At 45.8% G+C, this 9,482-nt stretch overlaps 1 non-coding gene across 1 annotated transcript; it reads left to right on the top strand.

Annotated features, from left to right (window-relative positions):
• The first annotated feature begins 3,685 nt into the window (after positions 1-3,685).
• On the top strand, positions 3,686-3,757 carry TRNAA-CGC (transfer RNA alanine (anticodon CGC)). Its single transcript has one exon. It is a non-coding gene; the product is annotated as a tRNA-Ala (tRNA).
• The last annotated feature ends 5,725 nt before the right edge of the window (positions 3,758-9,482 follow it).

Here is a 9,482-nt window from a genome sequence, read left to right as displayed (position 1 = left end):
TATCAACGCACATAGAAAGAGAGGACAAGGTGCACAGGCCCCTGGGCTCATCGTCCTCTCTTTTTGTCTGTTTATATAGCACGCCTTTTTCAGAACATACCACGTGGTCCACCATGCTACACGACTAAGGGCTACTCTTTTATGCCGTAAAGCACACATTTTTCATGAGATACACCTTTCACAAGCGCATCGGGTTTCTCTGGGAAAGCCAAGCGAGGACACCGAGGAAGGCTCTGGGGAGGTGGAATAGGCACACTGCTCACTCCAGGTACCTACAGGTACTGGTTTCCCGAACGGTGTGTACTATTCGCTGGCACGTGCGTTAGTCCCATTTCCAGGTCATTCCTCTTTGGGTAACTTCACATCTCCAAGCCCTGTTTTCATCCCTCAGATCGCCACCTTACCCTGACAGGCACGATGCAGTTGTGTTGCCGCAGGCGTCTGTCTGCTTAGCAAATGACACATTTGTTCGCAGTCGGTCGAGCCGCATGAACTGTCCCACGGGGGCCTAATGAGTGTGCCGCCACTCCCGTTCGCGTGACGTCCCACTAATCTTCCGATAGCACTGGTCGGAAACGGGGAAAGGGTAAGATAGCTTGAGCTCTTTCGAAACGATACGAAAACAATGCAGTAGTCTCATTCCTGCTGCTGGAAGTGAAACCCTAGTTGTCACCGTCTGTGCTTGTGCAGTGGCGAAGGAAGAAAAAGGAAAACAAATTGGAGGGAACACTTAAGCGCCGCCTTAAGGGTATGACGCGATAGTGTAGTGAGTTAATTCCTACATATGCAGAAGTTCATTCTCTACTTTACATTTATAGATCCATGGCAGTCCTCATACACCTCCTGGCGCAGTGGTGCATAGATTAGGCGATGCGCCACTGCCCTTCGATGGCAGGTGCTTTCAGCGGTGGACCTTAGGGGGCCGGATTGCTCTTCCCGAGCGACCAGTAATTAAATTTAACTATCTTCTGTCACGGTGGGCATGTTGTGATGAGGCCGCAAGGTCACGTGACCTATGTGGCCCACCTCCATTCTAGGTTGCTATCTAGGCACCACCTTGCCCGTTATTTTTCGCCCGGAATGCCGGCACCGGATTATCTGCGTAACGGGGCCTTTAACGCTGTCGCGTTATTAAATTTACTCCTTCTCACGCGATGGTTTTATCAGACCCTCCCATCAGGCTGAGGTTTTGGGAGAGACTGGGACTTTCATTACTGAAGCTTTTGTGAATGCAAGCGCAGCGAGCTGCTATTACGACGCTATACCTACGCTGAACGGTCACTTTTGCAATTTTTTTACTCGCCACTGCACCCGCGGCGCTCAAGGTTGATAATACGTTTGTGCTCGTACGATCGTGTATTCGAAGTTCCACTGACTTTCCGAGTGTCCTTCGCATTGCGTTTCTCATAAAAAAAAAAGTGGACAAGAGCTCTAGTGTACGCAAGCAAAATTTTCTGCATCTCTACATTTTTTACAGTGGAGTGCTCACCAAAGGTACGAAAAGGGCAAATCATGAACCTCAATTCCGCGAGGATAAAAAAAGAGTATGGAGTATGCAAAAGTGAAAATTTTATACAGCAGTGGGGTTAGCGAATTAAATATTGCGAAATTTAGCAGTTTCTGGAACGCCCCTGGTTTGATTTTGCTACGAGAGAAAAAAATTACTTTGAAGCGCGAGGTGTCGGTCTACTTGGCACTGCATAACTTCATTTTTGCGTCCCATTTTGATAATCCGATCACCTGTGACGTGAATGCAGTGGTTTCCTGCACCTGCCCAGCGATTTATCGTGTTCCACCAGTTCCTTTTGCCTATTTAGATATTTTGCTCCGAAATAAACTTTCTGTTGACATTAATTTCTCTTGTTTTTATCTGTATTAGTGTTTGTCTACTTTCCTGGCGTTGTTTTGTTTGTTAAGAAGCACGAACAAACAAATCCAAGCAAGTAACTCTCAAAAATACTGTGCAGATGACAAAATAAATTTTGTGTTCCTGTATACAAACCCTCTTACAAAGATATTATGCTTCTTTTAGAAAACGGCCAAAAATTCTAAGCAAATTCGAGCAATGCCAGGAAAAGCAGATTACCCACTCATCTGAGCGCACCAATTCGAACAGGAGATTTCTAATTTAAAGACATAAGTGAAACACCATAGAGTTTATTTTAATCCAGGCAGCTGCTCACACTTGCGCAGCGATGGTGGCTCTGCCTTTGTTCTCATTTCGTTTGGCTTGGTTTATATGGCTTTAACGCCCCAAAGCGACTCAGGCTATGAGAGACGCCGTAGTGAAGGGCTCCGGAAATTTCGACCACCTGGGGTTCTTTACCGTGCACTGACATCGCACAGCACACGGTCTTCTAGAATTTCGCCTTCATCGAAATTCGACCGCGGCGGCCGGGATCGAACACGCGTCTTTCGGGCCAGCAGCCGAGCCCCATATCCACTCAGCCACCGCGGCGGCCTCTCATTTCGTGGGTGCCTGTTTTTTTTGTCTTCTATTATTTGTAGTGACACCCCAAATGCAAACTATCAGCATTCCTTCGTGCCATTCTTCAGGGCAAACCTATTTGCACTTGTTTTAAGCAGCAGTTGTGTCAGGGATTCGCTGTTTCTTCTTAACACAGGGTAGCAAATTCAGGATTATCCTAAATAAGTAGTAGCCCTAGGTTCGATCACGCCCAGAGGCCTTAGTGCATCTTTCGTATGTGAAAATTCAGAAAATAATAACTATGTGCATTTTAAGCGACTCGCGCTTTTTAGCGATTGCTTAAGATCTTGTGCGAAACAATGCCTTCAATAAAATTTAAAATTGCTTATAAAAGAGGATTTGTAAATTTCCAGCACCTAGCACAGGAACATCTCGTCCCTGAGATTCTAAAATGTGACATCCTGAATGCTATATTATATTTCATGTTCTAAGCCGAACTACAGATTGGCAGAAAAATCGGGATTATTCAGAAACATTTACGCACTGAGTCTGCTCATCAACTAGCCCATCTACGTCTTAACAGCTTCCCCTACACAGTTCACAAGCGGGATGCAGCACGATTCCTAAATTTGTGGTGACACATTTCAGCGAACAATGCCAAAGCGAATCATTTAACTTTACTGAACTCTTATTTCTTGCGTTTGCGCTTCAGCGAGAGCAACACATGAATTTTGTCAAAACTGAGGAAGCACAGAATGCATAAAAACGTCTTACGTCCAGCAAAGAAGACATAAAAACAAGCATCACGATAATATAAGCCTGAAGAAGTGCGAAGAGCTTTGCCAGTTTGCAAGGTGCGCCACAAAAGGGAGGAACTGTACTTCGTAACTGAAGAACGGCCTGATTTTTGTGTAGTTGTACTTTATAGTCGGAGTACAAAGCAGCCTGCCACATTGGGTGCCGAATAAAACAAGCTGGTTCTTACTGCCAGAGTGCTGGTGCATGCGGTGGGTATTACTGGGCCAAGAAACCTTGCTTTCTTGATCCAGAGTTCGGCTACTGGCGTAAAAGCAGCCAAGGTTGCTGAACGGTAATTTCGGTATAGGCTTGGCGCATTCGGAAATGACCCAGTTCATATTATTTGATTGAAATATTTTGTATGATACTATGTAACATGATCGCATACGCACTAACAGCACGAATGTGGAATAAGGCAACCCTCTTTACGACACCTCTGTGCGCCATCGAAGTTGTCCGGGGGGTGTAGCTCAGTGGTAGAGCGCTCGCTTCGCATGTGAGAGGCCCCGGGTTCGAACCCCGGCACCTCCACTCGTTTCTTTTTTTTTCTGCTCCAGAAACTGACTGCTGTCTGAGTGATATAATAGGTAGTGGCAGGACATAAGCAAGGAAGGAGAATTCGCCATGTCGAAACTGAAAGAAAGCTGGCAACAGAAAATTGAAAAATTGCATTCGCCGGCTAGCAGTTATTCGAAAAATTTGTGCACCAAGTTCTATTTTGTATTTAAAAACTCAACTCCTCCACACATGTCCGGTCGTTTTTGTGTCATTTTTCGAGCCGATTTAACTCGGACAACATTAAGCCACCGAACGTTGTCTCGTACCAAACAGAAATTGCTCATACCTTCTTCTCCTTTTATAATTACGCCTCGAATAAACTTTTCAAGCACAAGTAATATAGCAGCGTTCAAGCGCGTCTATAGTGCACAAATTGTGCACAATGGCCGTCCCCCACCCCAAACTAAGTCTAATGTTCGCTCCCCGACTGCCCTTGAAAGAGCGTTTTATCCTCCCTCAGTTGTTCTCTTTCACACTCCCAACAAAACAACGCATCAACCTAGTCTTCCTTTCTGAGGAACGCATATAAATGTATAAACCTGGGTGCGTCTTTCTGTTAAGTGCTTTTTTGCCTGTTCTTGCCACTTTGGCCAAAATTTAGTTGCTTCCATTGTCGCATGTGCCAAGCGCTTTTACGTTTTGTTTGTATTGCTACATTTTGTTCCTCTGCATTATAATTTATGAGCAGCCGTTCAAAATTTTGCAGTATCCTCAGTGGGGGCCTTAGCAACACTGCGGGCAACTCAGCATTTATCTGTCACTGAATGCGGCCACATTCTCTCATACGAATAGGGACGTTACGATTAGCATATATAAATAGCGGAAACAATTAGGATTGGATTGTATATTCAAGCATTTAAGATGTATCAACTTTCTCTGGCGGGAGACGTAAGTGATGTACTGCAGTTGAGATGGAATTTACTATAAATAACAATCGGGTATACCTTCGCAATCACGTGTTCTAAGTAGGACACGTCAGTCAGGGCGCATAGCCAACTTCACATACGATCTACAAATCACTTGCATTACTCAATGACGGAACATCCGCACCACGAATTCACAGCTATGAATTAGAACTTCCACAACTAAATGGGAAGAAATGCAAATGGTATGCAGGCATGTTAGAGTCGATACTCGCCATTAGGACTAAACATTGTCATTTTTCAACGTTATAGTGCTCCTCCTCGCTTTTAAGGGAAGCATGAAATTTAAGAAGTTTACTTGCATAAATTAATTGATGCAATTTCCTTGACATGTTTGGATACCCTTGACGCGGTATACAGAGGAGTTATAAATACGGCAAGCTGTTCCGCTCAGGGTATATCGGAGTGGCAACCGCTAAGGGCATATTTGTTATCTAATCTTGAAGGCACCTAAAGCGCGCGTCGTCAAGGAGATTAGAAAACCGTACAATGTTCTTCTGACGCCCTCATGACATAACTCATGAGGGCGTTATGTCATGACATAACTCATCATGACATAACTTAGCGATGATGCTCATATTTGGAGCGGCACTATGTTCTTGGGAATGTCGCTGGAAAACTACACCTGTGTGCCGCTCACGATTCCCGCCAGAACAAGCTTTCAGTATGCAACGAGAGAAGCATAAACACGTTTCTGAAAACAGATGTCAACAGCCCCTCACAGCAAATGAAAAAACGAACTTCATTCGTGGCCTTGTAAAGGTAACTAATCTCGATAACTTAACTTGACACGGATTGTGCTGAAATGCAGTTTACGATTGTAAGGCTTCTCCCTAAGCAAAGCCTTGCTCTCAAGGCGTGGTAGAATATGAAATCGCAGGTTCCGCCTCTGAGCACTGGACCTGCATTTCGCGTGACCACAAAAACACCAGGTCGCAATAGAAGCATGGAAAGTAGCCCTCCAATGTTATGCGCGAACGAATTTCCCCTATCCGCATCCAGGAGCATTCAAACGTGCGCCGTACCAAGCACGGCAAGGCAGTGAAATGTAATGAACACAGGAAACAAACAGGAAAACGCTGGGTGAACTGCTGCGATACGGTGCTCATGAGCTAGATTTGGCCCAGCCAATACAAAGCGGCTGGTCAGAAAAACTTCCAACTCCAACCACCTTGTAGTCTTTGGACGTTTACCGAGGTTATTACAAACCTCAATGAGGTGTTGCAAAAAAAAACTTATACACGTGCACTCACACCATTAAATGCAGATTCAAGACCTGACTCTATCCAGCTTAATTCCTCGTGTGCTGTACAATATAATATAGTAGTGCTCGGATATGAGTACTCAAAGCTTCAAGAAAGTTGCTCTCAAACGTAACATGTGTCTAGAAAGATGAATCGAGCCCCAAAAATGGTGTATTAGCACGTTTCTGAAATAAAAAAGGAAAATTGTAGTTTTATTAATGCGAGGGCAGAAGATAACTACTGAAATTAAAATTCATGAACATTGCTCGATGTTTCATGAGGATGTCTATAGTCAGCGGTTCTGAGATGCTCGGAGCCCCGCACCACCAGCGCACGGGCGTCTTTTGTGGATCGGGTAACGCCAGCTAAGATTAGTCTAGAAAGGGGAAGGAATCGGAATGGGATAAGGATATGCGAACTGGAGCCACAGCCGATGCTACATGTTGAACAGTATGTAGACAAACAGCCGCGCCTCCGTCTGCTGTCGTTATCTTCGTGCGGGGCGCGTTCTGACTAAAGATCACATGACCACTCTGTACACATAGTTTCGAATTCATCGCGCCTGAAGGACCGCTTTAAGAACCGACTGAAGCCGGGCTGTGGTGATAGTTGTGCTGCGAAGCGTACGTACCGAGCTAAATCAGGGCGTCTTACCGGAGAACTGAAGCCTGGTCCAGGCGCAAGGAAATCTGGCAGCACAGATTTTTGGACGTGCCCCTAAAGTTTTCTGCGATAATAGTTTGCTTGTTGTGGTAATAGGCGCAAAGTTACATGTGAAGAATCGGATGGGTCTCATCCCAAACATTTACAAATGGGTACTTATATTTCATATGATTACAAGTTGCTTTTGTGTAGATAACCTTGCTGGAGGAACACCGCACACTTTTGTTACTGATAGGAACGCCGGCGCTCCGGCGCCAAACCCTCCCACAGAGGATTATGTATGGACCACTAGCTTCGGGGTCCACGCGGCCGCCGATCAACCCACCTAGGGATGCCGAGGCATGCAGGACGGGTCTTAGTCACCCCGCGAAGCCCCTTCCAGAGCACGCGTCACCGCGGGCAATAAACAGAACCGGTGCAGAAATGCTTACACACCGCTTAGAACTGTCACGTCCCTACATTCTGATAGCTTATGCGCTCCCCTGCGGCTCGTAACACCCTCACGAGGCCTCTCCTGTTGCTTCGCTCCCCTTTAAATTTTCTACGCACGTCCGCGCAACCCACAGAGGCGTGGATAATCGTTCCGCTGCCTTCGGTCCACTGCGGTGTGATGCATCTACTTTATCGTTCGACCGCAGAAATAAGAGGCTACCCACTTTCGGGCTTACATTTGTAGCTTTCGTTGAAATTTAGGAGTTTTTACTAGGTAGGCACAGTGGTCGGAAAAATAAAAAAGGTCTCGGCTAGTGCAATGAGCGTGCCTGACAGTGCAGTAAGGAGCATGTAGGAAATTCTTTGTCCCTAGCGCATTACAATTTTCAAATGCATATTGATTGGTTTGGTCCTTCATGCTAATAACCTAATAAACTAGCATACTACCGAACGTTACTGGACTACCTTCGAGAGTCCAATGTCTATCTACATTCGTAGATGTTCTTTCATGTCAGCAAGCACACTGTCGGAGTAAAAAAAATAAACTACCAGAGTAAGTGGCGAAACGCATATCTCAAGTGATCGGATGTAGTTACAGCTCTGATGACGTCCCCAGAGGAGCGTTGCAAGATTCTGTTATAGAGGGGGGGGGGGGGGGTGAACCCTCTAATTGTAAGCCACCACTCCCAACTCTCTACCAGGCACCTACTGAAGCTCAGCCAAGAATTGCATGTCGACAGTTCCTGAAATGTCCCTTCATTTTAAATCATTTGTTTATTGCCTAAAGATAGATTAGCCTTAAAAACCGTTCAATGCGCCAAAAAGAACGCGGACAATTGTTTTCCTGAGTGCAGTTATGTGGAAAGCAAATCTGTGTGGATAAGCCTCAACTCACCGATTTTATGGGGCTATGGAGCATTGGGCCGTCAATAAATGTTTTGCTTCTTCTTGTCGTTAATACTCTCGTTTCTTTTAGCACAACCCGTACACTGCGTCTTACAATGTGAACGTTTACTCTGTGTCTATGCACCCGAATTTTAGCACCGGAAGCCGAATGATTCCAGCATCTATGTCGAAGTTTGCATGTGCACATAACTTTTTGCTTGCAGCCCAAAAACGCGCGGGCTGATGCCTGATGCCTGCACCAGCTGATGCCTGCACCAGAACGTAAGTTTCTGTACCCAAGTACAGCTACCGCTGGAAGGTCTCCAATAAATGGTGACGCTTTCAGACGTGATACCGCGCACGGTGAAACTGGGGCCGACCCGGAAGACCTCTATGTATGCCAGTGTGGCGCAGACCTCTATGTAAACTAAAGATAACCTGCCTCGAGGGGCTCAGTCAGCGCACTCTCATGGTAGCAACATGCGTCGTTACGGGCCATAAACATAACCACCAGAGAAAGGATGCTGGACGATCATCGCTGGATCAACGCGTCCACCGGTCCCCCAGTTTCTCACCGGGCCGACGCCTCTCCTGGAACGGATTTACGTTAAATTCACGGCTGTTTTTTTGCCCAGCCTTGCAGCTTTTGGAACCTGTCAGCCCCACGTGAACGCTGCTCCTAGTCCGTATTAGGCGCAGAGCCAATTTGGAAAGTTAAATTCGTGTGAAGCCGTGATTTTCTTCAATCACTCACCACCGGCGATCGAGTTAAATAGTATGTCCTTTTCCAGAGAGCTTGACACGGACAACGTTGTACCGCGCACTTGTCTTAAAGGATCATGTTACGCCTTATTCTCATGACAGGGTCAGAAAAATGTGTTACAAATTGTGTAACAATCTGTTACTAAATAAGGAAAAGTATTAAGGGAACCTTAAGGGTACTTAGTTGCCATCAAGCCATACATAGAACCAGTATAAATATGTCACTTGCAAATTCTGCGCACATTGTACCGCAGTCCGAAGGCACCCCATTTCAAAGAATACGTGGGAAGCTTTAAAGGACCATATAGCACCTCTTGTTTCCTCCCGTTGCGGTGACGCAAAGGAATAGGGAATCGGATCGCACGAAGTAGCAGTATGTTGACGAGACGCAAACTTAAAGGCTATTACAGAGATTATGTCACAGGAGAAATCATAGCGCTCAGCACCTTCGTTTCTCTTGGCTGATGAAAGGTGGGCCCGGTGCCCTGAAATATCCGGCTGCTATTAATGCGCATGAATGAGGAGCAAAGTTTCATAACACCCTTATCTGCACAGTACGAAAACACGCGACTCAAACTACGCCAAGTGCAATCTGTTCAATAAAATATAATTGACTGCTTGGCTCACTATTCGAAACCATACAGAAGAAGAAAAGGAGGAAAAGAACTGTGAGAAGATGCCTGCTGCCAAGAGGTAACTTCAGAAGCGCGTAGCTGGCTCGTGATATCTTTATCCAGAATCGGCGAAGGAGGTAGAGTGCAGAGAAAGGCGAGCGGAGTGAAATAAGGA

This window comes from Amblyomma americanum, chromosome 2, assembly GCF_052857255.1.
Source record: "Amblyomma americanum isolate KBUSLIRL-KWMA chromosome 2, ASM5285725v1, whole genome shotgun sequence".
In the NCBI taxonomy this organism is placed as follows: domain Eukaryota; kingdom Metazoa; phylum Arthropoda; class Arachnida; order Ixodida; family Ixodidae; genus Amblyomma; species Amblyomma americanum.
This window is presented reverse-complemented; position numbering and strand designations above follow the sequence as displayed.